Genomic DNA, 25,257 nt, shown 5'->3' with positions numbered 1-25,257 from the left:
GTAACAATTGGTCTCCCTAGTTCAGCCAATGACCATAGTACTCCATAGGAGAGTGGCTTCCAGGAGAAAGTATAAATTTGTGAACCTACCATTCAAAACTATCCATGTCCCTTTCCCACTTTTTAGGATAATAATAGTAGTAAATCTCATATAATGACTTTTACTCCCCAGTACCCTGATGAGATGAGGAATCTTCATAATCTCATAGGTCTGCACCAGCTGTGGATGTTGAAAGAGATGGAGCCTTGAGAAGAGGGAGGAAAGGGAACTGGAGCCTAAGTGAGGGAAAGATGGTAATGCTCAGTCTTACTTTGCCCTGTGGAGCCCCTCCACACCTAGAAACTTCCACTCAACATTGAGGAAAAGAGAATTGGAGACCTAGGATGATCTGCGTTGAATATGACTTCCAGGGCTATTAAAAACCTAGGAGATTTCATTCCAGTTCCTTATTTCCTCATTGATTTTAGATATGAAAGAATGTCACCATAGGTTTCAAAGTACCCTTTATTATTTCTTTATTTAAAAAATGTTGGCAATTCCCACAGTAGTGGTCTCTATAATTAGAGTTGTAGGACTGTACTCTCAGGACTGATAACCTTAAATGTGTTCAGTCATTTTTCATTTCAGAAAACTCTAGTATATTTAGAAGATGGGTAAAGCTGAATTTCATTTGCTAATTGAAGTTTAGATGCTATGAAAAGGGGTGGTGGGAGCCCCTCAAGCCCAATGCACTAGCTACCAAAGATATAGGACTGGAAGTGGAGAATGGTCTAGCACAAAATGTGATTAATAATATAATTTATCCTCTGGGGCTATTGTGAGAATCAAGTAAGACAATTTATTTAAACAATGTTGTAAATATTAAAGTTCTGTCTACAATCTGTTATCATCATCATCATCATCATCATCATCATCATCACAGAGATCTCTTGGTTGGCTTAAAATACTAACCAGTCTGTTCTGTCTGAGATACCAAAGAAGTCCTACACTATTTGCCTGAAGGGATGACTAAGCCATCTGTTTTGAATGATCCTTTGGAGTTTCTGCATCGCTTGAGTGTTGGGCCTTCACACTTGGTGTTGGCTTTTGAGTTGGATGAGGTGACCTTTGAGGCCCAATTCATCCGGTAAATCTAAGGTCCTGTGAACCTTGGCTTCACTGTCAGAATCCACTGAGCAAATAGGCAGCTAGTGAGTCAGTCAATATCTAACAATCCTGGGGATGGAAGAAAGGCTCTTCTTGAAACTGAACAAGGTTCCTGAAGTAGAGAAGCCAGGGATAGATGGGACACTAACAACAGTGACCCCCAGGAAGGAATAGGAACAGTGAGTGTTGGAGGGTGAGTATGCCAGCATCCTGAATGTTTTTCTTTTTTTCAGCCTTCCCCTCTTACATGTCTCCTTGTTGACCACCTCTGCTTTCTTGGAGTGACGTATTGTTCTTTGACTTTCCTAGCGCTTCACCTTGCTGGTTCTCCACTCTGATCTACCTTTCTTCATCTCTCTCAATGATTTTTCTCCCTTTTTTTGCTTCTTCAATATGGAAATTCCCCAAAGAGAAGAGGGAGAGGAGCCCTGCTCTTGGAGGTTCTTGTTTCAATGTTTCTGCCCTATAGCTCACCCTAAAGGCAGTTCTGCAGGGAGGTTAGCCTTGGAGCCCTTAGGAACTGGGACTCCTGAAGGCAATCCTGCTGCCTTGGCCTCTTTGGTAGGGGAAATACCTGCTTATATACAAGGCAGCTTGAGCACTTGGGGCCTGAAGTGCTGACCTGAGGCATGGGCCAAATGCTGTGGGGGGGGGGGGGGGGGGAACAGGGCAATGGAGGGGGAAAGGCAGGAGACAGCACCTTTGGGCCTTGGGCTTCTCTGGTCTCTCTTCTTGGCCGGGATTGGCTCCTTCACTTGTTGCCATGGCTTACACTTTAGGATTGCCCTCAGGTTTTTCAGTTCTTTGAATTTCAGGAGCTCATTAGACAAAAGGAAGGCGAATAAACTCAACCTGGAGGATTAGGGATCACTACGCTTAGCCCCAGATGAGAACTCCATTAACACCCACTCCCTCTGAGGCCCAGAATCCTCCTTCTGGCTCTGCAGCCACAGTCTGGGGCCAGTTGGGGCAAGATGAGGTGAGACAGAGGTGCCTTAGGGCTCTTCCTCGCTCAACCAAGAACAGTCTCTGAGCCGCAGCTAATGAGCAGGGTACCTGTTGCAGCCTGTCTTTCTTCTGGCTGCCAACCCCCTGTTGTCAGAGGTGATCATAGGGGTTGGTACCCCAGAGACACCGGTGTTTGCAGCCTGAGAGAATTAAAAAGATAATGCTCCAGGAGGAGCTTGGCTGGGCCTGTTTGCCAAAAGGTGCTTTTGTGCCAGGAAGAAACTTTGTGAAGCAGATGAGAGAAGCCTCCATCTCCCACCAAAAGGAGTGATAAAGCCCACGACTCAGGGCAGTTGTGGCTTCTTCCAGAGTTTCCCATGCAGGGCTAGAGGGAGGCCATGTGTTGCTTCAGCGGGATTCATTTAAATGGAAAAGATTGGCCAGTGGGGCTCATTCCACTGCTTATGCCTGCGCTCTTCAGAGGGAAGGCTGGGGGGGAACAGAGAGTGGCCAGGCTCAGCCTGACCAGACAAGGATCACAGAGCCTGGAAGAATTCAGTGAGGTGCTAAGGCTGCCTGCCATGTGAAAAGCTTCAAGGTAGATGCTGGGGCTACAATGATGCCTCAATAAAAAGTTTGAGTTGATCAGTCCATTTGACAGATGAGGAAGCTGAGAGCTAGGCAGGTGAAATGACCTGGTTACAAGGTAGCAAAGTGAGCATCCATGTCCAAGCCCCTGGTCTCCCTTTACATTCAACTCCACTCTGCACTTGCCTTTTTTTTTAGTTTGCCTGTTTCCCCCAAATTCCTTCTGACAAGTTAGTGTCATGTCAATTGTGATGGCTCAAGAGACAGTGGAAGACCCTCTCACTACACTTGTTCACTTGCACAGAGCCACACACACAGGCTCCAGGTGCACATGCAGACGTTCCCTTCCCCCACAACTCTGTGTGTCTTCCTCCTTCCATCTTCACCTTTCTCTGTCTCTGTCTGTCTCTCTGTCTCTTTCTCTCTCTCTCCCCTATGTGTACATGGCTCCAGGAAAGCACCTATGCATTAAATGAGGTTAGATAGGATGGTGACAGTTATCTACTTTCTCACCCCAGGAGGTTTTCTTCCAAAGCTTAAATTCCCTTTTCTCCTGATAATCCAGGTGGGAGATGGTTTTCAGAGAATTGCCCAAGAAGTTTGTACTTGGAAGTCACAAAGAGGCAGGGCTAGGCTTGATGTTTCCTAATAGTGAGGTTGTCTCCAAGTGCAGTGGACTGCCTCATGAGGTAGTGAGCTCCCCGTCCCTGGAGGTCTTCATACAGAAGTTGAAAGGTCACTTGTCAGGAATGATTCTTGTTTGGTTACTGGTTTCCCCCGAGGTCTCCTCCAATTTTGACATTCTGTCTTCCTGTGAAATGAGTGCAAGAGGATCGCGTTCATATCTGAATAGCTTGGTTTCCTCTTTGAGGAATATTTGATATTGAAAGTGGCAGGAGGAGCATTCAAAGATCTCAGTATGTAAGAAAGATAGGCCAAGGATAAAAAGATAACATATTTCAGGGATAGGTGTAAAATCCTGTTCTTTGATGTAGTCAGAATCACAAGTAATGGATGGAGGGACATGGCTGAAACCAGCCACTGCAGAGAATATTTAGAGATCATCACTGAATGCCATCACCCATTGTGATGGGGCTACCAGAGCTAATGGGAACTTAGGTTGAATTCTTGCAAGTACTGAATACTTCCACTGGTGATTCGTATCCACCCACTGTACTCTGGGCTTATCAGATTGCCCCTGGAGAATTATTATCGTGTCTTGAGGTTGCATTTTCTGAAAAACTGGAAGAGGAGACTGGGGATGCTTAAGAATTTCTCAAGTGAGAATCTGAGCATGTAGAAAGAGCTGGGAAGTTTGGTCCAGAGAACCTGGGGAGATGACAGCCCTCTTTAAATTTAAATAGAAGTATCTTGGGTAAGAGGAATTTGGATTGTTCTCTGTGGCTTCAAAGGACAGAAGGACCAGTTGGTAGAAGTGAAAGTTTCTGATCTGGCTTGAATAGGACAACTGTCTTGACCATGACAGTTAGGCCTAGATGGGATGGGTTGCCTTGGCCTTCCAATAGGACCCTGTTTCAGTGGGGCTTCAGTCCTTCAAGCCGAGCCTGAATGACCTCAGAGGGGGTTATGTAGCATACAGGGTTAGACTGGACATCCTCCAGTGTCCCTCGTCATACTAAGAGTCTGTGACTAGGATTTGGAAGAGATTCATAACAAGAATTATCTTGGTCTACATTCTTTTGGGGCTTTCATATTCTACATGTCAAGTAACATTTTCAGTTGGCTAAGAAATAAGGTATTCTAAACATTATGTCAGTTCTAGATAACAGCATGTTTATCAAATTTGCAGATGCCACAGAACTTGGAAGAGTAGTTAACCCACTGGGAGGCAGACTGAGGATCCAACAATCTCTCAGAAGACTAGAGTGATGGGCTGTGTCTAATATGATGGAATTTAATAGGGATAAATTTGGAGCATCATACTTGGCTAAAGGGGGAAAATCAGCTTTATGAGTACAAGATGTTGGAGACATCACTAGACAAGAATACATGTGAAAATAACATGGGGGTTTTAGTGGATGGTGAATTCAGTATGAGTCAAATCAAGAATGTGATATGGTATCCAAAAGAAAGTGTTGGGAGACAGTAGTGGCAGAAGAGGAGAAGAACCAGATTCTGAGTCACCACTTAGGACTGGTTCCTGGCTCCAATGACTACTGCTTATGTGACCTTTGGCAGATCACCTAACTTTTGTAGCCTCAGTTTCCCCTTTTGTAAAACAAAGCTGTTGGCCTAGATTTCTGCGTTAGTTACAAAGACCGCATGCCCAGAAGCAGAGAAATGATAAGCCCACGTTATTCTTCTCTGATCAGATTACAGATGGAGTATTGTATTCAGTTCTTGATACCGTGTTTTCTGAAGGTCATCAGTAAATCAGGCGAAGGCTACCAGTATGGAAATTATGGTGCTTGAGGACTTCAACATGAGGATGTTGAAAATGGAAAATACAAGACTAGTTGTGGTGGTGGAGGATAATCACTTCCTTCAGGTATTTGAAGGGCTTCTGTGGAGAATTTAGATTTATTTTGTTTTACCCCAATGACAACAATGATGATGAAGGGAAAGAGGTGGGATGCCAACAATCAGTGCCACCCCAAACAGGCAGTGCTGGGATGATTTCCTCCTTCCTGAAGGATATGAAGTTGATTCCTGTACAGACATATGGATGTGGTATAGTTACTAGCTGGCTAGAGAGGGGATCAGAAAAGCTAGCTTGAAATCCAACCCTAGATACGTAGTAAATGTCACACCGAATAACTCTCCCATTTTTGGACCTCAGTTTCTTATTTTTTCATGGCCTTGGAGATTCATCCCATTTCTGAGATTCTGCCACAGAAAGATCTGCAGCTGCTTTCCATGAACGTGGTGGGTGGATGGGTGGGGGGCCCTCAGCAGAACGCAAAAGTTGGTCAGAGTTTTCAGTACAAGTGGAATTGTGTTTTGTTTTTGAAATCTCAAGAAAACCTAATTGTTTGAGTTCTTGCCATTCCTATCCCCAATCCAACCCCCAGCATGCCCATGGACCATGTTGGACCATATATCACTTGAACTCAAGAAAAGATTTCAATAGAGAGCCAGACCACAGGGAGAGGCAGCATGAAGAGGGACTTAAGTCTGTCTCTGGAGACCAACTGAAGGAAATGGGAGTGCTTAGCCTGGAAGAGAGAAGCATTCAAAGGGGTGAAAGGGGGCATGAGAACTGCCTTCTAAAAAGGTCCAGTGTTGGAGAGATTCGGTGGCTTCCATGTGACTACAGAGTGGAAGTTGTGGGAGGAAAAATGAGGTGATATGTCAGTCAGAACTTCTTAGCATTTAGGATAGTAGATTCACCTTAGAAAGAATCATTGCGTTCAACTCCCCATTTTTCAGAGGAGGTAACTGAGGCATAGAGAGTTGCAGTTCTGCTTCAACTCAAATGCAATCTTGTCTCTGAGGTTTACTCACTCTCAGATCTCAGTTCCATTCACCCTCCAGTTCACTTTACCTCCTCCCCATCAGACTTGACATTATACCAGTACTCTTTTCAATCCTACCATACTTTTGATCTCCCCTTTATATTTTGTCTCCTCTATCAAAATGCCAACTTCTTGAGAGTAGGGACTGTCACTTCTTAAAAAATATTTTGTGTCCTTAATCACGGTTCTCAATAAATTATCTAATATATCATTTATCATATTCTCCATGCATGAATTAACCTCCCTCTGCCTCCAGTTTCCTTATGTATGGAATAAAGGGGATTAGCTAGATATCCAAATTCTCTTCTAGCTCCATCTCTATCATCCTGTGACTTCAGTATTTGTCGATTTCATAGAGTTTTGTGAGGATGAAATGAGGAAGTGATTAGAAAGGAGAAGCCAGCATTCCACAAAATCTCACAAATAACCCTCATGTGACTGGAGAGAGGGTAGGGCCACATATAAGCCAAGATGTCCCTTTCAGTTCTGCCTCTACCTACAGTCTTAGGATCTTAGACTTTTCTCTTCCTAACCCCATTTCCAAATTTCCAACTGTCTGCTGGACAGTTCTTCCTGGGTGTTGGACCACAAATGATGTATTATTTGTCCTTCCATTTGAAGAAGACCAATGATGTCTTGACTTGTGTGTAAATTGGATTTAATTGAGACAGAGCTGCACAAAGTCATCAGCTTTACTCTCTCTTCCTGAGTCATCACAGTCCAGTGTGAAGACAAACATCAAAAGGACTGGTGATGCCCGGGAATGGCCCAGGATGCAATGGATGTCTTTGGTATCTGTGATGTCTGACTAAACTCTAAGTGCTCTACAATACCTGCTTCAGCTGCCTTCATGGCCTTTGAAACAAACTGTTCTCATCTGTCCATTCTATAAAGGAAAGTCTTCACATGCTTGGGGTAGACATCCCCTTTACTCAACAATAGTTTTGAGACCTGTCAGTTACCCTCAATCTGGTTTAGCCTGTCTGCAGAGATGGTATTATCAGGGTGTGGCCACTGGGCATGCTATAGCCTCTTGCAGCCACGGGTGAGAGTTGCATGAAGATGGATCCCAAAGGTGGATGAGCAGCCCTGAAAAGGGCTCATCAGCCCTCACACCAGAGTTGTTACCCCTCCATGAACACCCCATACAATCCCCCACACACACTAATGGTATTGTGCTACAGGAGCCCTTGAATCTGAGGACACTGGTTCAAAGATTGAACTTGTCACTTAATACCTGTGGCCAATCACTGTCTCTTTGGACTTTAGTTTCTTCACCTATCCAGTAAGAGGTTTGGATTAAATGACCTCTTAGATCTTTTCAGCTCTAAATCCCTGATCCCATATTTAACATGTGCTCTAAAGAGGCCGTGCCCTGAAGGATTTAGAACCACCTTGAGAGTAAAATGGGGGGAAGGTAGTTGTCTCTCCTCTTTGGTCTCACATTAAGGTAATGAGCTTGTAATTGAAGATTGATGTCAACCTGGGCTAGTTGTTTGGTCTCACCATCCATCGAATTAGTATGGTCTGCATTCTTTTTGCCTTTTTCGGATATAGACACTGATATTCCATTCTTCTTGTTATAGTTTTGTTTGTTTAGATTGTGGTGCATGATTCCTAAATGTTAATCAATTAACCCAAGCATTTGTTTAGTGCCTCTGGTGTGCCAAACCCCAGGACACCTTCATGAGGCTGATATGCGGCCTACTTGAGATTGGAGAATCTCCGAGTCCTTTCATATAACTCTTATGTTTTTCCTTTGTGTAATCAGAGCGCTAATTTCAAGGACTGAGCCAAAGGGAAGATGGGTTAATGGAAGGGAGTAGAATCAGTGCAGGAAATTGGAGAGAAATGCATACTCCATGCCACTTCTGGAGCTCCAGAAAAGACATGGCTTTTATAGCCAGGGATTGGGTTCTTGCTCAGGCTTAGTCTGTAATTTCTGATTTCTGATGTTATAGGCAGAGACACTCTAGGTATTGATCAGAACAGATTTGACAAAATCAAACATGTAGTACACAGGTGGCAAAAGGGCCTAGAAAAGGGGCTAAAAGGAATATGCCCTGTGACCAGAACAGATTCTTTTTTTTGCCACAAGGGATCCTCCCAGGACTTAGAGATACTCCAGGGCTCCAGATGTTTCAAAGGATCCCAGAAGAAATGTTGCATTCTTTTCAGGTCAGCGCAGTTTGACAAGCACTTAAGAAATATCTATGATGTGTCATAATACATTTCAGTATTCAGTAACATGGAAATGCAAATAATAAAAATAGCCAATTTTGGTAGAGTGCTGGAAGGCTTTCGAAGCACTTTTCGTATATTAATGACCTCATTTGATCCTCACAGCAAACCCATAATGGAATTATTAATACTATTCTCTTTTTACAGATGAAGAAACTGAGTCTGAAAGAGGTTAAGTGACTTGGCCAGGATCACACAGCAAGGCAGTGTCTAAGATAGCACAAGAACTCTAAACTTGGAACTCTATTAACTGTGCCACAATTCCTACAAAGGAAAAAAATGAAACTGTTCTTATCCTCATGAAGCTTAAAGTCCATGGGGGTGAGATGCGATGGAAAGGAGTGGAGGTGTTGGAGTATAACATGAATGAAGAGGAGTTAATAGGAGGTGTCTGCAAAGAATCCCAAAGTAATCTGGGGGAGAAGGCACTAACAACCATGGGAGGGGCAGTCAGGAAATGCCTAGTGTGTAGTAGGCAGCATCTAGCCTTGAAGGGAACTAGAGACTGCTAGAGACCACAGTGAGGAAAGGAAGCATCCTGGGTCTGCCAAGTATTTTCCAAAGGGAAGCGAATATGAATGAGGATGTGAAGTTACTTTTTGGTGATGGTTCCAAAGGGCCTCCCTCTGTGGGCACAGGAAGATGGCATGGGAGACCCTTTGAACTCCATTTCCCATTTCTGGTTCTGATCAGAGTCCCCCTCACAGAGTCTTTTCAAAGTAGTTTCATGTGTGTGATCTATGATCTTGTGGCCTTCACGGCTTATCATCCTTGTCATAGGAAGTAGGCAGGGCTCTAATCCTCATCTAACAGGAGAGGAAACTAAGGCCTGGGGAGATTTTTTTAATGAGCTGTCCAGAGGTCCAGATCTGGTGAGAGCCTGAGACAGGATTAGAGCGAAGTCTTTTTACTCCTCCCTTGATTCTCTTTGTCCTACTCCCTCCTACCTCCAGTAGTCCTTTGAAGCTTACAACCAGCCACTGACCACTGTCTTCAAAAGGAATGCTGATAGATAGGAAAGATTCCATCCTCTGGTAATGGATCCAGTGTGCCTCTTCCCTGAGAAGGGCATCATTGGCACATTTTGGCTCACACCCACATCAGGCTGCAAAAGTCCATGGCCATGTTGAGGATTTTATGTTTCTGAAGAGCTGGTCTCTGGTTAAACTTGTGCACCTGGAATTTCCTCTCGCTGGTTCTAGTTCTTCCCCTTAGGGTCAAACATAACCAGGCCAATCCCTCTTCCACTGGGTTTGATACTTTAATGGATCTGTGATTCCAGTTGTATGAGGACTCTTTTCAGTCAGATTCAAAGGTCATTTAGTCCATCCCCCTCATTTTTATAGAAGGGGAAACTAGAGCCCAGAGAGGTGAAAAAAAGCTACCCAAAGTTTCCCAGGTAACGAATACCATTTGGGTTGTCAGCCTGGATCCCTTGACTTTAAATTCAGCATATTGGTTACCTTCTTATTCATGTCTTTCCCAAAGAAGAAGCCCCTCCCCTTCCCAAACTTAACTATCCAAAATCCCATTTGATCCTTCCCAACCCTGTCCTGCTAATCCCAATTTCACACTCTAGATCTGACTGTCCCTTCCACTGTGCCCTTGGAATACCTGTTCCGTGATTTGCAAACTTGCTGTCATCTCTCTTGAAGCATCTCCTTTTGCTCTCCTATCTTCTTCTAACTCACTAAGTTCTGGTTTTCCCCTGATGACCCTGTTCCCCTTGCCACCCTTTTCCACACTGGCTACACTTTCATACATGGTATCTCATTTATTGGTCATGATGGGACAGGTGGAAAACTCCTTGCTGCCCCTTTCTCATCCCATGTGCTTCCTGTTCCACTATTACTGTGAAATCTCTCCTCTTTTGAGGATTTTTAATCCCAAATTTGTCACCCAATCCATATTCTAGGAGTTTTTAATCTCTGGACCTGTAGGGGCATATCCTGTCCCTTCTTGGTTAGACCAGTACCTAGCTTACAGTCAGTCTTCTTCTTCACCACATCATTTCAAGGAATTTCATCATATGCATTGATATACCATAAAATACCCTAAATTCTCAATGACTAATGTCATCAATTCCCTTGACCCTTACCTCTTTAGTTCAAGTATTGTATTCTCCTTCCTTCTTTAAGACCTGTGAAATTCCTTTATCTCATTAATACTTTTTTTTCTCTTTTTATCTCTCCATATGTCTCAGTCCTCCTAAACCTCATCTTCATCCTCACTAGGACCCCTGATATCTCCATTCCTTAGTGCAATCCCAGGCCTTCGCTCCCATGCTGGCTATGCTCCCTTCCCTTCTCAATCTGGACCCATTAGTGAAACATATCAACTCAATATTGCCTCTTGCCTTGGAGCTCCTTGTTCCCTTGTCCTGCTACAGATCATGCCTTGCCAAATACAAACCCTGGATTTCTCCTTCCATTGGTAACCTCCCTTTCTACTTATACATTGTCTAATAGACTTGGAGCAAATCACAGAATCGTTAACTGGGTTCTCTACAAATTTATGCAAGCTAATCACAATTGGGTCCTCGTTACAGCAAGATGATTCCACTATTCTTTCCTATTAATTCCTTATTCCACTCACCACAGCAGCTGTTCCAAACTTTTCTTCTTTTTGCTCAAATCTCCCCTGCCACTCCTTGTCCCCACCTTCCCCTGCCACTGAGGGCATCACCTTACACTTCACTGAAACGATCTGAGACCACTTAGTGAGGTCATCCTCTTCACTCTTTCTCATTTCCTGCTCTTCTGACATTGTCTCCCACTATCTTCTCACTCCTTCCAGTGTCTAATGATGTGGTCCTTCTGCTTGACCGAGTCAGTCCCTCTAGATGCTTCTTTGATTCCAACTCCTTTCATCTTTTCTAGCAGTTTACACCTGCCTGTCACTCATTTTCTCTCTCCCTCTCTCCTCCCCTCTTCCTCTCTCTCTCCCTTCCCCTCTTTCTCTCCCCTCCATTACTCCATCACTCTATCCCTCCCTCTCATCATTAATCTCTCCTTGTCTTCTAGCTCTTTTTCTACTGCCTAAATACATGACAAAGTGTCCTTTTTCCTTAAAAATATAACTAAAGTCTAACTAAATTCTGCCACACTTTCAAGCTATCATCTTATATCTATCCCCTTTCTCAGCTAAGTGCTTTAAAAACTCCTTCAATAAGTTGATAAAGTGACTTTCTTAAAACAGAAGTCTGATCATGTAACTCCCTACTCAATCAGCTCCAGTAACTCCTTCTTAGCTCCAAGATCCAATATAAAGTCATTGATATGGCATTTAAAGCTCTTCCCACCTTTCCACTTCCCCTGACCCCCTGGCTCACTTGGTGTTCCTTGCATCTCCTATTTCTGTGATATTCCACTGGCTGCCCTCCATGCCTGAAATGCCCTGCCTCTCAACCTGAGACTTTTAGAATCCTGTTCGCCTTTCAGACTCTGCTCAAATGCCACTTTCTCCAGGGAGCCTTCCCCTGTTTCTTGCCCCTCCTCATCCCCCAAAGAGGCTAGTCTCTTCTACGATCGTCTTCCATCACATACACTATTTGTGCTCGACCTGTGGTAGAACATTCCAAGTTCATATTGACCTGATCAGGCATGGTCAGACAGGCTTAAACTTAACTCTAGTACAGTGATGTCATTTTGGTCCTCTTCAAGACTAAAGGACAAAAAAATCCAATTTTCACATTTAGATTTATGTACGTGTTGCCTCCTGCATCTACATATAGGAGCCTTGAGGACAGAGACTGGTTTTGTCTTTCCTTGTAACCCTGGTGTTTAGGACAGTGACCAGTACGTGGTTTAAAATAAAGCAAGCCTAGAATCCTATATTTGTACATATCCTATATACCCACTGAGTCTCTTTTACACCTGCCAGGAAACCAAAAGATTTATATTTTTTGATTCTCTTCCTCTCATTCAAGATATGTCTTTCAATGGCTTCTACGGCCACTTCTTGGTGTAGTTCTAAGGTCCATAAGGGCTTCATCTTGTGTAATAATAAACTAATAAACTGAGAATACATTCCTGAAAAAGTCGAAATGTTGACTTCTTTTTCCATCCAAACTAATATTTACCACCAGGAAGTATCTTTTCATTATTTGAAGAGTTTCTTGCTCATGCCAGTGAAATTGTCTGTGATGATCTCTCCATGGAATTGAACTCAGTTCTCCCCAAGGGGAACTCCCTGGAAACAGCTGTGCAGTTGTACTGACCTGCTGTATTGCTCCTGGCTGCCTAATGTGTGACCATTTAATGTAAATGAATTAGAAGCCCTGAATCAAAATTCTGTTTTGGAGCAGAGCAGGGACTCTTATTACTTGCAGGGCTCCCCTCATCCTACCATTACTCTCTCACCCTCCTAACAAACACTTCTCTCAATGACTGAATTGCTCACGTCAGACTCCTGGTTTGTAAGGCACCCTGTCTTGATCTTCCCCAGTCTACTGATGGGATTCTCGTAACATTCAAATATTCCAGGAGGCAAATGGTGGCACTCTCTCTCCTACCTATTTCTGCATCTCTAATTAAGCACCCTCCAGCAGCTCTGATTGACTGGGCTTGAGAGGAGGTTGGGAGTTAACGGTATAGGATAATCTGTATCAACAAAAGAAGTCAAATCCAGAGTTTGAAAGGATCATAAAGGGATGTTGACAGCTTCCAGGAAAATTAAAAACAAACAAAAAGTCATGAAAGTCCTGGGAAATCAGACAGCCTCACTTTTAATCTTGCCCAATCCAAAGATGACTCCACCTTCAGAGAGAAATTGCCCAATGGGAGTCTGGTCAAGGTGGACATATTACATACAGTGCTTTGCAAACTTCAAGGCACTATATAATATTAACTATTATTATTTTGCAGGAATTATTTAGCTAAATATGGTAGTTGGAGTGGCATCACTGGTGATGTACTGTGAGAGTACGCAGCATCAACTGTGGAGTCAGAGGAGATGAGTTCAAATCCTTCTTTTGGTACTTGTGTCCTTGGACTTCCCTCCTCTGGGCCTCAGTTTCCCCATCTTTAAAATTAAAGGGTTAAACTAGATGATTTCCAAGATCCCTTCTAGTTGTTGATATATGATACCATATTACATTAACAAAATCTGTCCAGTGCCAGAGAGGCAGTGTTCTTGTTCTCAGTAGTCTATCTTCTTAGTACCAGGAGTTTTTCATACTCTCTCTCTCTCTCTCTCTCTCTCTCTCTCTCTCTCTCTCGCATCTCACCTCTTGCCTCTTGTCTCTCGCCTCTCCTCTTTATATTGCCATCTTTTGGATTCTATCAGTGTTAAAAAAAATGTGAACTTTCCATTTGAGATCAGAAATATAAAAAGAACCCAGTGAGTGAAGATCGTGGTATGCATCAAACACAGTTAGTTCTATCTAGGCCCATGTCACTGATTTGTGGTGAAATGACTCATGTTGCTTCACTCTCTAGTTCAGACATCAACACTCTGCCCCAGCACAAGTGCAGCATCTGCTCCTGAGATGGTGATTTTCTGATATGCTAGAGGTACTAACATGGGGAGACAAATTGGACTTCATGGCTGTCATTGAGACTTGGGGGGATGAAACTCACGACTTGAATATATCTCTGGATCAGTATAACTTATTCAGAATACACAAGATCAATCCAAACTATTGTGAGGTCATAACTTTTCAATTTGATGTGCCTTCATTTTATAGGGAGGTTAAATGATTGATTCAAGGTCCTACAGGTAGGGGCAAGTGGGGTGAGATAGCATGCATATTAAGAAAGTAGACTCATGGGAAAATCCAGGCATCAGAGAGAGAAAATATGATAGAGAACATTTGGCCCAAGAGAAGTGGGTGGAGAAACAGAAGCAGTTTTGTTATCATAAGGCTATCGACCATGAAGAGTTTGGCAAACATCACGGTGGTGATGGAAATTTAAGCTATCCAGATGTTTGCTGGAGATATTTCTGCCAAGAAGGAGAGCTAATAGCTCCTTGACTTACCTTGGTGAAAGTTTCCTTTCGAAGATGGAGAGATCAATGAGGGGAAATTTTATTTTGTGTTTGAGTATAGTTGACAGGGTGGAACTGTTCTGTGAAATAAAAATGGTGGGAGTTTTGGAATAAGGTGACCACTTTCTCTTAAATTTGTGGAAAAGAAGAGGAAAACCAGGCATAGTCTGACTTTCACCTAAGATTTTGGGAGAATCATTTTCGAAGGAATCCAGGGAAGGATACAGCTAATTACATGGACACAATGCTTTATCAGGGAGACCAGACCAGTGAGGGAGGGGAGCTCTCAATAAAAAAACAAACAGACAAAACAACAACAGAAAACTATGAAGACACCAAGGGAAACAGTTCCAGTAAAGATGAAAAATGAGCATTGTTAGAAGATGCAAATAAATTGCTTTAAAGTTTATGAAATACTGTGCAAATGTTACTTGATCCTCCCAACAACCCTGTGAAATAGGTACTACTCTTTATCCATGTTTTACAGATGAGGAAACTGAGGTTGAGGAAGGTTGAGTGACTTGCCCATGGCCAACCAGCTAGAAAATGTCTGAGGTAGGATTTAAATTCAGGTCTTCCTGATTCCACTTGGAGTGTCTCACTTTATGCACTATAATATCTGGCTGCCTACTAAGCAGCTTAGAGCTTAAAGGGATCTAAACTCTCCTGTGCATCTAAAGAAATGTAGAGAAGAGTTTGTCTTGACAATTAAGGCAGGAAAATTCAAGTGGATGAAGAATGTCAATTTCCAGATTACATTATGCATTTGAGTGAACTTCTTATAGTTTGTTAACATATATATCTGAGACAGACAAGACAGATGAACAAGAAGCTAGGCCTGGAGTTAAACATCAAATAAAAATAGGTCTTGATTGTCTTTGAGCAATTTGTGAAGCTCCTTTAATGACCTCATGGAAACCAAGGCCCTTCTTTTTAATACCAGTATTCTACTAGTGGTACTGTATGGCTGTGAGACATGGAATACAACAGTTACTGAGGAATTAAAAATGGACATCTTCAGAGATCTATGGAGAAAGAGTAAAAGCAAACTGTGACATGAAACGAATGAGTAATTAAAAGCAGAAGTAAGAGATGTCATCAAAGAATTGTAAAACAGAGACAATGGGCTGGTCAGCACCATAGGGAAGATGAGAGGTGACCTCTGGATTCAGAAGGATGACGTTTTCATCATCTCTAGATGGTGGGGAATGCTCTGCTGGAACATTCAGTTAGCAGGGAAGGCCTTCGCTGGGCCTTCCTCCCCCACCCCCATTTTGAACTGATGAAAAGGCAAGTGCAAGAACCTCCCAGGATGGATGGGAATGGATGAATGGGCTGCAATCATCATCATTGGAAGGAACTTTAAAATCAAAGCCATTTCAGAGCCATTAGAATTGATAGATGAAAGAGAAAGACTTTCGAGGATGGGTCCATTAGAATGGTGATGGGAGGGCAAATGCTCAGTATGAACTAGAGCTAAAGAAGAAAGCTGTGGGCTGCCAAGAAGGTTAAATTGAGTTTAATTAATTAATTTAAATTTAGTTAATTTGAGGGAGAGGGAGAAGAGCATGGCAGAAGTGTCACTTGGAGTGGATGCGATGATGACACCTTAGAATGTGGAGCTGCTAAATTTTCTTTCCCTTCTGTTTCTTCTACTGAGGACACCTTTTCACTGGTAGGGACAGCCCCAAAGGGGCTATCAAGAAATTGAACCCAAGAGAAGAAAGTGAACACCTGCTTTCTCCTGCTGAGTACCAGCTACTTCAGTCACATGAGCCCAGGCCTGACAACTCAGAGAACTGCTACATGTGATTTCTGGGCCACAGTCGGGGACTTTTGAGAAGTGATGGAAAACAGAAGATTAGAGCTAGAGGAGAGCAAATGTCCTGATTTTCAAAAGAGGAAGAGAATAGAATAAGCAAGCTTTAGACCAATGGACTTGATTTCTCCTCCTGGGGAAAATCTAAAGTATATCATTAAGGAAATGCTTAGTGAAAATTTGAAAAAGGTGACTGTGAGCATACAAAAGGAGTGCTATACTTTCCCCCCAAACAGGTCATTCTTTTATTTCAGCTAAACTTTATTTTATTTTCAAAAACAAAGATCACCTTTTATCCCTTTAAATTCCTCCTCCTGAGTTAAGAATTAAAGAAAAACCCCCACAAAATTCATTAAAATGTGCAGTTAAGCAAAACAGATTTCTGCCCTGGCCTTTCCTGTCTCTATCTGTCTCTTCATCTTTCTACCCATCTGTCTATCCATACATGTATATCTACATCATCCATTTCTACGTCTGTATCATGTGCATCTATATCTACCTCAGTCTGCCTTCTTATCTCTATCTTAATGCGGGCAGTACATCATCATGAGTCCTCTGAAATGTACATAGCAATTGTGTTCATTGGAGAGCCCAAGTCTTTGCAGTATTGCTATTGTGTGCACTGTTTTCTGGGTTAGGCTACTAACTATTGGATCAGGGAAAAGCTATGGATATATTTTACCTAGATGGAAGCCTTGCTTGATAGGGTAACATATTTTTCTTGTGGAAGAGATGAAAAGATTTGGAACTTTTCGAATCATTTGAAATCATTCAAGGTCATCCTCACATGAGGTCTGTGATGGAGTGCTCTAAGGATCTGTGCTTAGTCCCTATTGTTTGACATTTTATCAGTGGCTTGCACAAGGGCTCTGACCTTATGATGGCATGGTTGTTACATTTTCAAATGAAACACACACACACAAACATACACATATACACTTTGTTGGGAGGATCTCTAGCACATTGGACTATAGAAGGAGAATCAAGAGAGCTTGACAAACTAGATCCAGTGTGGGAATGGGTGGGTATGAAAGGGCCTCTTCTAGGGAGTCATTTGTGAGCTGAATCTTGTATTGAGGAAGGGATGTCATGAGGCAGAGGCGGGGTAGGGATGGTGCTCTGGGTGTGGGACCCAGTCTTGGATGTGGTGGTGAAAAGGTGGGAGGCTCCTGGTTTGTTCTGCTTCTTACAGATTGCTTCTGCGGCACAAGACATCAATCAGTCAATCTATTAACTGATTGCATTTATTAGATCTATTTATTTTTGCTTTTCTGTTAAAGGGACTATTCTGCTGACTACCTTTTAAAGAGGCCTATTCACTGAATGGGCATTACCTCACTTTAAGTGAGTACCTGAAAAGGCCTTAGCCTAAAAGGCCAAGGTCTCCTATTGTATCCTGGGTCATCTCCTCTCATCCTGATGAATATCTGGTCACTGGATCCAGATAGCTCAGGAGGAGAAGTGAGGCTGGTCACCTGCACAGCCCTCCCTCACTCAAAACAAAGTCAAGTGCAAGTCATGTCATCATTTCTCTGATGTCACGGTCCTCTTTGAAAATGAAGGGCGAACACAACAATTAGATACTTGCTACGTGCCAGGCACTGTGCTGTGCTGGGAATACATAGAACAAACCCAAGCAGTGCCTGTCCTCAGGGAGCTCACGCTCCAATGGCATGCCGAAATTGGCCTCCTGGTATGTTGGGAGATGTGTCATTATTTATCGTACTTGGATTTTTTGCAGTCACTGGCTTGTAGTGGCTCATTTGTTGATCCTTCTTCCTGTTGCTTGTCCTCCCCCACCTTGCTTTGTGGATGGTATTTTGAGTGGGAAGAGTCCAAAGCTTTCCTGTTTGATTGCCTCTAGTGGGTCTGCTCTGGCTGATCCAGTCTGAGTTGGATGGTACTGACCAGTGGCTGCGCCCATCTCAGCACCGAGGCATTGCTGCATGGTAAGACTGTTAGGTCTGGCTGTCTCAGCTGCTCCCCTGTCGGGGCTCTTTCAAGACAATAAGGAAAGACACCTGGAGAGAGAGAGCGAGCAGCCAGACACAAGTCAAATGATAGGTGTGCACCCAGACTATTTATCTTCAGAATCGGAATAAATAGGCAAGGTTTTCATGAAAGGTGGAATAGACTTCAAGCTCATTACCCCATCTAGTGCACAATACTCATTCATGCTGTTAGGAAGATTTATTACAATGACAGGAAAGGCAAAGTAATGCTAATAAAATATATTTTTTAATCTCTTTTTTTGAAATTTGGCCCAGAATCCTGACTTAAATGTCATGTTTAAGTTGTCCAGTATGTGAGTGAAGAGACAAAAATGAAGAATAGTTAGTCTCTGTTCAATTTAATAGCAACTCACCAGCATTTATTAAGCACCTAATATGTGCCTGGTTCTGGGGATACAGAGGGGAAAAAATGAAGCAGTCCCTGCCCTCAGGGACCTGATATTCTCTTGAATTCAACTCACTTCAAAGGTTGATTCTTTCCTGCACGTGTCTACCTCTTTTGGATTGAAGGGTTAAGGGAAAGTGTTATTTACGCTTCCTTCCCCTGTGATTGAGGAGGGACTTAATGAACAATAGCTGTGGGTCTTAGAGAAAAAGCAAAAGACTTAAGTCCTTCCCTCAGGGAACATTCCAGAGTGTTTTGTGGATGTTTTTAAGAGGGGGTAATACCTGCTGGCTCTCTAAAGGGACAGGTCAGTAACCGAGTTGTGCAATGACTCCTGAAGCCATAGCTCTCTGATGCTCGGGGGTGTTTCCAATTCTCTGAATGCACAGAAGATAGTGGAAATGATAGGATCTTTTAAATGGTATAGCTGATAGAGCTATGGACTTTGCTTCTGCAAGGCCTGGGTTTAAACTTTGCTTCAAACCCTTAATAACTGTACTTGGAACTGGGAAAGTCACTTAAACTTGCTGAGGAGGGAGCCTCAGCCATCTCAGCTCTATAAAATGGGGCAGTAATGGCACCTACCTTAAAGGGTTGTTGTAAGGATCAGATGTGATAATGACTGTGAAGTGCTTTCCTAACTGAAAAACACCATTTAAATATGATACATCGTCACCATCATCATCTTTGGCTAAATATCGCCCTCATTTTACTACATGGCATTTTGGTAACCTGAAGGAGCTAACTGAAGGACTGCATGCATCTTGTAACGTATTAACTTCCAGTGAGGGCATTTAGCAGCCTGGCTTTGGGAGAGGATCTGACTCCTTTTATTGGACCCCTAGATGCTGTGTGTGCTCTCTCACCTTCTTGGCACCATAGTTGGTCATCCTTTCCACCTAACTCCATAACGAGTGGCACAGGTGCCCTAAATGTGGACCTCCTTCCCCCATTTATTACTTTGGGTGCCCTAAAGGTGGATTCCCCCCATTTGCTATAATAGGTGCCTCACACATACACCTCCCCCTTTTGTTACAATAGGTGCCCTGCACATGGACCTCACACCAATTGCTACAATTTCTGGAAAGGGAAAAGGTTCGAGCTGTGAAGCAAGCTTCTGTAAGTAATGACTATTGCCTTCAACCAGGGCTTTCAATTCCAACAGATTGAGCCCAGTGGTGATTGTATTATCATCTGCCCTTTAGTAATTCCTCAATCTGATTAGTTCCACTTACATGAGCTACCAAATAAGTCAAGTCACACTGATCGGAAATTTTGTAGGTTTAAGCTTTGTCAAAGAAGACGCTTCAACAAAAAGGTAAAGAGCTGGTGGTCTCAGTGGCCTCCTGAGTTTTTTCAGCTTAATGAAACAGAAATCATTTTGAGCAAGGTGTTCGATTATGACAAGCTGAGGGGTGAGGTTGAGTGAATTACCCCATCTGGTTTAAGGAAAGGGTCCTCTGTGATGCTCTCATCCTCTAGTGCTGAAGGATAATAAGCCTTCTCTTTTTTTCTTTTTCCATTACAGCTTCCTTTTCCCAGACTCACTTTCTGCCTGTTTTTTTCCCTCCCATATTCTTAGCTGACGTGCATTTTGAAGCTCTGCCATATTCACTTATCAGCCCATGGCAAACGCAGCCCTCACCAGGTTTAAGATGAAAGGCTTTGATAATATAAGTTTTTTTCATGAAAGAATATAAAAATCCCTGTGCTATATACAATATGCCCTATCCTTTTCAGGGAATTGTCAGGGTTATCTTCATTTTTATGGGTTTGTACAGAAGGAGAAAATCACAGGGAGCTAGAAACTCGATCCAGCAACTTACATGCACAAGGGGCTCCCAGAAACATCAAGGGTATTTACAGGAGCCTTTCCTTCAGGTATTCCTCTACCTTTCTGGAGGAATAAACCTAAGACTCTCTTGGAAAATGCTGTGGGGGGGGGATTAGCCCTGGTACCCCAACTCTACCAGCTGCTCTGTTTTTCCCTCATTGGCTGGGGATTAGATTATTTTCTCCAGGTGCATTCCTATTTAAAGGGATGTTAGAATTTATAATGGTGACCTCTGTTACCTTAGATTCTTCTCTCTCTGTTCATTTCTGTGCCCATTGATCAGATTCTCTGCCTCTTTCACCATTGTTTACTAGACAGGGGTCTCCAGTGCTTGGCAAGTGAACAATACCTATGTGGTGGGCCCAGGGAGACCTGAAAGGAGTCAGGAAAACTAATTCTGCTGACTCAGCTCTGACTGTGGGAACTTGGACTCTCAGTCAATGAGGAAACTTTTGGAAAGAGCCACCATTGTCTAGGAAACTCGTGAGGAAATGGGAATCTGAAGACCAGACTGAAGTTCTAGCTGCCTTCAAAAAACTTCCATTCTAGATGGTAGATTTAACCCATATGGTTATTATTCAGCCCATCAACAAACCCTTATTAAGGGTTTACTGATGCGCTGGGTGCTGTGCTAAGCAACCAGAATACAAAGAGAGCTTAAAACCTGGTCCTCACTCTCTCTAAATGGGGGAGAGAGCATGCAAAGAACTATGCACAAATGGTGTCTCCAACAATTACTGGTTGGGTGATCCCAGATAAGTCACTGAAGCTCTCTCTTGGTGTGATGGTTTCTTCATCTGAAGAACAGGGATAACAATACTTGGCCCCTGTTCTTGACACAGTGGTGGTGGGAAAGTTACTTGCAAACCTTCGAGAACTAGAGAAGTGTAAGCTGTTAGTATCAAGGAGGGAAACGTAGTCTTTATCTGAATTTGACTGAAAACTCACATAGTGGCACCAGAGACATGTCTAATACATGATGCAGAGTATAGATTTGATCGTAATGGATACATTTGTGGCTTTTTGTTAAGATATTTTGAAAGATGTGCCTCCCACTTGGGTGCACTTGCAGTCACACTTGGGTGAAGATTGGGACCCTGAAAGACCTTTCCCATGAGAGCCCTTGCAATTGGCTCAGGTGATGGAGGGGCTTTGAGAGCACCTGACTGGGCAATAAATGTCCTGGTAGGAGCTCAGATACTTTGGAATCCAAAGTCATTGGCATGGGGCCTGAATTTTGACTTCACACGTGTTATCCTTTTTCCCCAAAGATGTAAATACAGGAGTAAGGGTGACTTTTTTTTTTCATTTAATTAAAAAGAAGCCTTTATTAAATACCTAGCATCAGAATACTCTCCATAAAAATCTTATTTTGATGCCTCATCTTTGGATGGAAGTAATCCTAGATTCTTTTATTTTTTTTATTTAACTTTTAACATTCATTTTCACAAAATTTTGGGTTACAAATTTTCTCCCCTTTTATCCCCTCCCCCCCAAACCCAAGCATTCTAATTGCCCCTGTGACCAATCTGCTCTCTCTTCTATCATCCCTCTCTGCCCTTGTCTCCGTCTTCTCTTTTGTCCTGTAGGGCCAGATAGCTTTCTTTACCCCTTTACCTGTATTTCTTATTTCCTAGTGGTAAGAACATTACAGTTGATCCTAACACTTTGAGTTCCAACTTCTTTACCTCCCTCCCTCTCCAGCCCTTCCCTTTGGAAGGCAAGCAATTCAATATAGGCCAAATCTGTGTAGTTTTGCAAATGACTTCCATAATAGTTGTGTTGTATAGGACTAACTATATTTCCCTCCATCCTATCCTGTCCCCCGTTACTTTTATTCTCTTTTGATCCTATCCCTCCCCATGAGTGTCGACCTCAAATTGCATTCTCCTCCCCATGCGCTCCCTTCTATCATCCCCCCCACCCTGCTTGTGCCCTTGTCCCCCACTTTCCTGTATTGTGAGATAGGTTTTCCTACCAAAATGAGTGTGCATTTTATTCTTTCCTTTAGTGGAATGTGATGAGAGTAGACTTCATGTTTTTCTCTCACCTCCCCTCTTTATCCCTCCACTAATGAGTCTTTTGCTTGCCTCTTTTATGAGAGATAATTTGCCCCATTCCATTTCTCCCTTTCTCCTCCCAATATATTTCTTTCTCACTACTTGATTTCATTTTTTTTTAAGATATGATCCCATCCTCTTCAATTCACTCTGTGCACTCTGTCTCTATGTATGTGTGCATGTGTGTATGTGTACTCCCACCCAGTACCCAGATACTGAAATGTTTCAAGAGTTACAAATATTGTCTTTCCATGTAGGAATGTAAACAGTTCAACTTTAGTAAGTCCCTTATGACTTCTCTTTGCTGTTCACCTTTTCATGGTTCTCTTCATTCTTGTGTTTGAAAGTCAAATTTTCTTTTCAGCTCTGGTCTTTTCATCAAGAATGCTTGAAAATCCTCTATTTCATTGAAAGACCATTTTTTCCCTTGAAGTATTATACTCAGTTTTGCTGGGTAGGTGATTCTTGGTTTTAGTCCTAGTTCCTTTGACTTCTGGAATATCCTATTCCATGCCCTTCGATCCCTTAATGTAGAGGCTGCTAGATCTTGTGTTATCCTGATTGTATTTCCACAATACTTGAATTGTTTCTTTCTAGCTGCTTGCAATATTTTCTCCTTGACCTGGGAACTCTGGAATTTGGCCACAATGTTCCTAGGAGTTTCTCTTTTGGGGTCTCTTTCATGCGGTGTTCTGTGGATTCCTTGAATATTTATTTTGCCCTCTGGTTCTAGAATCTCAGGGCAGTTTTCCTTGATAATTTCATGAAAGATGATGTCTAGGCTCTTCTTTTGATCATGACTTTCAGGTAGTCCCAAAATTTTTAAATTGTCTCTCCTGTATCTATTTTCCAGGTCAGTTGTTTTTCCAATGAGATATTTCACATTATCTTCCATTTTTCCACTCTTCTCTCTTTGTTCTGTGATATCATGCTTTCTCGCAAAGTCCTTAGCCTCCATCTGTGCCATTCTAGTTTTGAAAGAACTATTTTCTTCAGTGAGCTTTTGAATCTCCTTTTCCATTTGGCTAATTCTGCTTTTGAAAGCATTCTTCTTCTCATTGGCTTTTTGAACCTCTTTTGCCAATTGAGTTAGGCTAATTTTCAAGGTGTTAATGTCTTCAACATTTTTTTGGTTCTCCTTTAGCAGGGAGCTGATCAGCTTTTCATGCTTTTCTTTCATCTCTCTCATTTCTCTTCCCAGTTTTTCCTCCACCTCTCTAACTTGACTTTCAAAATTCTTTTTGAGCTCTTCCATGGCCTGAGCCCATTGGGTGGGCTGGGACACAGAAGCCTTGATTTCTGTGTCTTTGCCTGATGGTAAGCATTGTTCTTCCTCATCAGAAAGGAAGGGAGGAAATGTCTGTTCTCCAAGAAAGTAGCCTTCAGTAGTCTTATTTCTTTTCCCTTTTCTGGGCATTTTCCCAGCCAGTGACTTGACCTCTGAATATTCTCCTCACACCCACCTCGCCTCCTGGTCCTCCCAGCCAGCGTTTGGGAACTGAGATTCAAATGCTGCTTCCCGCCTTAGGGCTTTTGGTGGGGGCAGGGCTGCTATTCAGTGTGAGAATTAAGTTCAGGTGGTCAGGTCAGGGCAGGGCCGCCTCTCAGGCTCAGTTCCCTCAGGGGGTTTATGCGCAGACCTTCCACAATGGATCCAGGCTCCCGCCCGCTTGGGGAGCCCCGGTCTGCAGCCGCCTCTCAGCTTCTACCTCCCGGGGGGGCCTGAATCATGGGGGCACCCCACTCCCCTCTCGACCTGCCAAAGAGACTCTCTCACCGACCCCAGTCACCTGTGGGAGGAGGGACTTGTGCGGCCGCTGGAGATCCCGTCCCTGAAGTCTGCTTGGGTCTGTTTCTCTTGGTGCCGTGGCCACAGCAGGTCTGGGCTGGGCTGGGCTCCATGTCTGCAGCGCGACGGACCTTTTGCGAGAGGTTTGCAGGTCCCTATGTGGGTGGAGGGACCCGCGTGGCCACTGGAGATCCCGTCCCCAAAGCCTGCTCGGATCTTTTCCTCTTGGTGCCGCGGCTGCTGCAGGGCTGCCCTCAGCTCCCAGTCCCGGCGCCCAGTCCGCAGTGCGAAGGACCCCCCGCGAGAGGTTTGCAGGTCCCTCCGGAACAGAAATCTCCCTCGCTCCAATATTCCATGGCCTCTGGGTGCAGAATTCGCCGTGATTTACTCCCCTGTAGCTGTTCTGTGGGTTGTGGGTTCGGAGTTATGTGTATGTGCGTCTTTCTACTCCGCCATCTTGGCTCCGCCCCCCAAGGGTGACTTTTTAAAACATAAAATAAGCAGTCTCTGAGAGTTTTGACGGAGATGTAGCCTGGATAAAAAGACTCTAAACAGGATTACTCAGAAAGTAAACAGACTAAGAAGAGGTTTGGAGTGACAAAACAAGGCAGAGACGCACAAACCAGATAGCTTTGTGTCTCTGTTCAGCTGTGACCTGTGATTTCCATAGTATAGGGAAGTCCTGGTGTGTGAAGTCCCTCCACCAATGTAGTTGGGCAGGTTTTTGCCTTCTTTGACCAGAGCCCTAGGGTAAGATTAAGAGACCGGCCCATGGTCAGCTGGCTCTCAAGGCTTTCCCATATCCTTCTAACTTCTCCCCCTGCTGACTCTCCCCTTTTCTCTCCTGACTTTTCCTTCTAACTCTGGTGACTGATGAAATCATCTCTAGCCTTCTCAGGAAGCAGAAGTCAGAGGCTGCGCAGTGCTTCTGCTCACCACTCCCAAGACTTCCAAGACCTGGATTCCCCCTT

The 25,257-nt window shown here is 43.4% G+C and overlaps 1 protein-coding gene across 2 annotated transcripts in view; it reads left to right on the top strand.

Moving 5' to 3' along the window:
• GLI3 (GLI family zinc finger 3) overlaps nt 1–25,257 on the top strand; it is a 286,311-nt gene that overhangs the window by 50,575 nt on the left and 210,479 nt on the right. Inside the window, exon 1 of one of the 2 annotated variants that reach the window (XM_072599115.1) lies at nt 1,852–19,722. The exons of the other annotated variant lie outside the window; for it this stretch is intronic. The gene's annotated coding sequence lies outside the window, so the exon portion shown is untranslated. Of the gene's footprint in view, nt 1–1,851; nt 19,723–25,257 lie in introns of those variants that run through there. 2 annotated transcript variants of the gene reach the window in all.

This window comes from Notamacropus eugenii, chromosome 3, assembly GCF_028372415.1.
Source record: "Notamacropus eugenii isolate mMacEug1 chromosome 3, mMacEug1.pri_v2, whole genome shotgun sequence".
NCBI lineage: Eukaryota > Metazoa > Chordata > Mammalia > Diprotodontia > Macropodidae > Notamacropus > Notamacropus eugenii.
This window is presented reverse-complemented; position numbering and strand designations above follow the sequence as displayed.